Source organism: Pinus tabuliformis, chromosome 2_2 (assembly GCF_031772625.1).
Source record: "Pinus tabuliformis cultivar Carrire ecotype Pingquan chromosome 2_2, CPIR1, whole genome shotgun sequence".
Lineage (NCBI taxonomy): Eukaryota > Viridiplantae > Streptophyta > Pinopsida > Pinales > Pinaceae > Pinus > Pinus tabuliformis.
The window spans coordinates 1123800290-1123806289 of NC_142300.1; positions in this window are offsets into that span (position 1 = coordinate 1123800290).

Sequence of the window (6000 nt, forward strand, 5' to 3'; positions counted from 1 at the left end):
TGCATTTGGTTCATAACAATAAGGGTATTCTTTTTTGTGGGGCGGGGTGGGGGTTCACCAATTGGCTTCTTTGGTCTTTTTGTCAAAAAATAAATTCACCAATTGGTCATTTTCACTCTAAAAAAAATCAAGATACTTTTAAGTACATATGCTTATTTTCCTAATATTTGTTAAAATTTACATGTTTTAATAGTAAATTGTATGTTTCTTATTGAATATTCACCTACATATCTATATGTATGATTTTTGCAATATGAAATAATCACCTAGAATAATATACTTTTATATGCTATTTGAATCCTTAAAAATTTCATAGGAGTAGGAAACTCTTAATTTTGTAGAACTTTTCTTCCTTTGTAATTGAATATGCAAGCTCAAGTCCTACAACGATAAAAATTAGCAAAGACAACAAAATGTCATTGGCTAATTGTTGATCCAAGGATTTTAAAGCAAGTTCTATTGACTAGATCACCAAGGATATGGAATTTTGTTAACCTAAATGCATATGGATGCTAATTGCTTCCCCTAGGCCTAAAACTAAAGTCACAAGATTGTCAAATAAATCAGCCATGTCCATTGTTCTTTCTTCTTGTTATTTATTACTTCTTATCACATCAATGAGATAGTTTCATTCAAATGAACTATTTTGTGTCCAACTTTGTGTTGTTTCTTCTATTCTTTGAGTGACCTAAAAATGATGATAACCCTCTCATCTACCTAGGAATTCCATTCACGAACTTAAAATTGGCTTGTGTGTCATGCCTAAAATACTTAATAATGCTACCACCATTTCCTACAATGCATCCAATCTTGTCTTTGAGCCATAGGAAGTGTTAGATTATATCATTTATACCTTGTATTGTATATTTTCTTGACCACCAAGGTTTCAACATTTCCTTTCATTATTTATTTTAGGATCAGATCTTAGATGAAAGTGTGAACATTTGCCACCACTCGCTATTGACCACACACCTTTGCTTGTATCCAATCTTCACTCCTCTTACAAAACGCTCTCTACATTCTATGATGATAGTCTCTTTGCAAAAAAAAAAGCACGTGATTGCAACACTCTCCTACGCCAATTTTATATCACTAAAACACTCAAACATTAGCTTCCCATCATTCTTCAATTGTGGAGGAGTTTTTAGAAAATACCTCCTCACACAAGCCTCTTACCTCAAGAGCTTCATTGCCTCTAATACCATATCAAAAAATTAGAGAAAAGAGATGCACCAAAATGTTGTTTATCATTATCTATATCAATGCCATTGTAAACATATAAATATATGAAGAGTATGTCTCAAGTTAGGCACACTATCTTATCATAAACATAATTAGTTAAGAGAATATGTGAATCACCCACTAAACTAGGAGCTAATCTAGCTCTCATCCAACAACATACTAAAACCATTCAAAAAATCTTATTTACATAGAGACATTCAATAGCCAATACAACTAGTGCATCCATATAAATTAAATGTTTGGTAAATGCCTATAAGTATTAGTCCATAACAAGTGTTGTAGGGAAGCGAAATCCTTGCCACTCAAGTTGGAAGTTATGCTTTGGGAAAAATTTGGAAATTTTGCATAAAAAATTATAACCTATATTGTTCATTGCTAAATTAAAAGTGGTCAATAGGATACAATTGTAATCTAGGGAAAAGTGTACATGGTTACCATAGCATAGACATCAAGTATTCACATAGAAAAGCACATAACAAAAAGAAAGAAAAGATATACAAGTAGTGGAGAACCAGCAGAAGGACACTTAATATTATGTCTCTTAAAATCCAAGTCGAGCTGATACATTGATACATAGGTAGATATTTATACCATGTCAGGACAGTGACAACAATATAACTATCTAACTAGACTCTTAACTAATTTGACTTATGTTATCTTAATAGTGATCTTTACATTATATTCTTATCCAAATCGAATGGGCTAGTTGACTAGCGCCTCCAACATCTCCCCCACCCTCAGATCCTTGTTCATCCTAAAGAAGGGGAGATTTGGAGTGATACAAAAATACAAAAAATGACTTATACATTCAATGTTGACTCTATACGAGATGAAAACTTTACAAAAAAATTAGTACAAAATACATTAAAAATTAAATCAATTCAGAATTTTTGTTGTTTCTTCGATAGTTGTGTTTGAAGGCTCAATCAGATTTTCATGAACTAGTTCTGCATACTAGTACACTACTTGATCCACTTCAACTTCGTGTGATTGTTGTTATGAAGTTGGAGAACATGTCGAGATACTTGGTGCGTAGAACTGATGGGTGGGACATAGCGGTTGTGGTGACGAAGGATGAACTAGAGGTGGTGGCATGTTCAGGGTGGCCATCTGATAAATAACTTGTGCAAAAATTGTAAGTGTTCATAAAAAATGGAACGTTCAAGAATTTATAACCTTTCCCGAGAACTCGATTCCTTGAGATTTTCTAAAAGCTAAAATTTTTCTTCTAATGAGGTCACCTCTAATGTTGTTTGGTCAAAAGGCTTGATTTTCTTTATTTGTTGAAACTGGTTAAGTATACCCTGCAAGAAGCTGGAAGCATGATTTTCTTCGAGTTGTGCTTTGTTTCCTTCTCTAAGCCACTGATACTCATGTTGCATTTGAGTTGGGCCTAGATCTCCCTTTCTTAATATATATTTTTCTCCAATGTGTGTTTAGCTCTTGCTTCAATCGCTTACCTTGTAGCCAGATCACGAATGATTGTTTCTTGCGCCTTGATGCGAGGTAGGTGGGAAGTTTTTTTAGTGTAGTCATTAAAGAAACTCCTCTGTCAAGTGTCTGATCCTATATATGCTTGGATGCTAGGAGATCCTAATGATTTGTTCAAATTATCTCTGTGAATTTCTCATTTCCTGCCACCATTGGTCTGGTTTGTAAGTCTGTTATTTATGTTGTAAGGTTCTCATTTTTGTCGATCAATTGATACACCAACTGTTGGAAGGCGATCAGATGATCATCAACTTCGACTGGAATGTTGATATCGTATTTTTCTATTGCTCGAAACTGACAGTCCAACCAAATATCCCTTTCTCGTTCCATCCTCTGTTGAATATTAGTGGTGTCTTTATTTCTCTTTAATCGCAACTTGGCCGCTTTTACAGTATGCTCCAAGACTTTAAATATTTTCTTATCACTAGAAAGCTTTAGGTCGAAATACTTAGTGCAGATATCAATAAGTTCTTTCTTGATTCGAGTGCCCTATGTGCTTTTTGATGTTGGCTCAAATGACATTGTGTCAACCAAATAAGGTTGAGTGAATGATGGATTGCTGGATGGATTGGTCGATGGATTGGTCAATGGATTTGTCAATGGATTGGTTGATGGAAGATCAATAGGTATTGTTTTTTTTGTTTTGATGGAAAAATCGTTTTTTGCTGAGTATATGCATTGTGAGTTCTAACGGTGTCATCTAAATGAGTGTGTTCTAATGAATTGTCCTGGGAGCTTTGTTGTTCTAACACATCTTCATTTGACTGGTCTTGCTGCTACTCTTTCATATGTGTCGGGGAGGTAGGTGGAGTATCCTTAGTTAAATCAATTTTAGTCACTTGAGTCTTGATCTGTGAGGTTGCAACCTGCTCTAACTAGTCCTCATGCTGGCCGAAATTAACATTGCGTTCCTAAGTAAAATTTCGATTTTGACTCTTGGTAGTGGTGCCATTTTGTACAAGATTATGTCTTAATGAAGCTTAAAAAATTTCTCGCATTTTTTGTTGAATATTCTCCACAAAAGCATCCTTAGCATTTCCTACTGCTTGTTGTATGTCTGCTTACAAGGCCTTTTTAATACTTTGCCTTTTGATTTGGTAAAATCAACCACTTGTCAAACACCTTCATCAAATTGTTGTTGTTTATGAGGGTTATGTAGCCAAATTTATGATAACAGCTTCGCCCATCGAATTCCTTCAAAAGAAGTTGCAGTGGTTTTAAGACTCTAGGACTCTTTCCAACTAGACTTATATGATGATATATCCAAAGAGGCTAATGAGTCAACCTTAAAGGGATGCAAATACAATGTAGCTTTTGTCTGCTCTTCTTGATTTGCGTCGAAGAGCGTGGTAATAATGTCCTCATCTACTTCTAGGACTCTAGGAGGAATACAGAAATTTGTATTACACTGTCAGTGTAATTCATCAAATATTTGCTTGACAGTGAGATGATAAGGAAATTCTTGAGGGTCCACCTCTACAGTATTATTATACCAGAATTTGGTAACATCCAGACATAACTGGATGTGGAAACAGGGTGGCAATGCCCAACAGATATGTTGTGGAACCCTCCACTTATTAGAGGACGAATTGATATTCAAAAACCAACTTCTAAATAGCTCAAGGGGCCATAGAGACTGTAGCTTCCCTGACCGGCCATGTGAAAAAATCTTGAAATTATGCATGAGTGTCATATCCTTCCTAATGAAGTCTGTCTCCCCAACCGACAGACTAGATTTCATTGCTAACCAAATAAGAAAATAAGGGGAAAAATGTGCTTACTGGAGTTCTGGAAGTTTTAGCGGTTGGTATTTATGAGGCCCATAATGTATTCCTCCCAATTATACGTCTTATTGGAGGTAACAATCTCACCATTTTATTCTAACATATTTAACTTGACATCAGAAGCTCGACCAGCGGGTGTGAGACAGAGTGAAACAATCGTGCAATTCCATCTTACTAGAGGGTCTTGAACTTGGATAATTACTAACCCTCGTGAACTCTTACTAGACATTCCACCAAAAAAATTTGTAATTTATTTATTAGAACCAGTTGTATTGGATACCTTCTCTCCTTTATATGGAAATCTTGTAATCAAATGGATGGAAGCCCCATAAATTGACTACGACTGGGAAAGCTAGAGCTTCCCATTATGATATCTTCTTACCAAATATTTGGGAGCTTCTCCCTTCATGTCATTCGTATCTTCCATGAGAGAGGCACCAAGAATGTCGTGGATTACAACCTTCTCTTAAACTACTCAGAGACTGAGTTCCACTATTATCCATCTTAGCCCAACAAAGAAATGATTGATAGTGCTTCTCCCAGGAAGGTTCTTCTACCTTCACGTACTTTAGGTAATGTATGCATACTTGGAGCTTTGTTTTCCCCGCAAGATCAAACCTTGATTTTATTCATGAATCAACTGTAACATCTTCCTTGAAGCGTACTTTTCTTTTCACCATTGCGAAATCACTCAATAATTCTACAATCCTAAAAAATTCTATCAACTTGGAATAAAAAATCAGAGGGCTCAAGATGTCTTGAATGTTGTCAAGGAGATAATTAACAGTTAATGGAATTTCTAGCTAAATTCTAAGCGCACCCGAGACATTGTCAACTTTTATGGATTCATATTTTAATGCACCATCATTTTTACTTGATTCCTCTTTTGTGAGTTGTCGCGTCGAATTTTCAATTGATCCACCAATGACACGTAGCGTGTGCATGCCACATGATCGCCACCTTCTTCACGAAGTGGTCGATAATTTTGAAATTATTTGAAATTATTTTTGGCATACATCTGACAATGATGAGACTTGTGGAGTATGTGATGTGTCATGATTGGAATAATGTGTTCGAATATTTTTATTTTTTTATTCTGGTTTATGTCTCTTGTGTCTTGTGTTGTTAGACTTGGGTGCTTGGATTTTATTTTTGAGAATTCTATCTTACACGTGGTCAAAGCCTTTATACTTGTTATCTATCTTGTCAAAATTTTCTTTACGTCCATGATATGTTAAAGTGTTCTTTTCTTCTTTAAGTCAATTTCTTGATTTTCCTGCTGAGTCAGATTCTTTATAGTGTTCTCTGAATTTCAGTCTACATTTTTTTTGTCTGTCGTGCTTGGAATGGTGTCGATCCATGTTCTGTTTGATCCTGTTGTTTAAGGGATTGCACAAATCCTTTTCTTGCTCCATATTTGTATCACTTTTGTTTGCTTGATTGTGCTTTTCTCTTTTTATTGGATCTCTAACTACTATGTTAG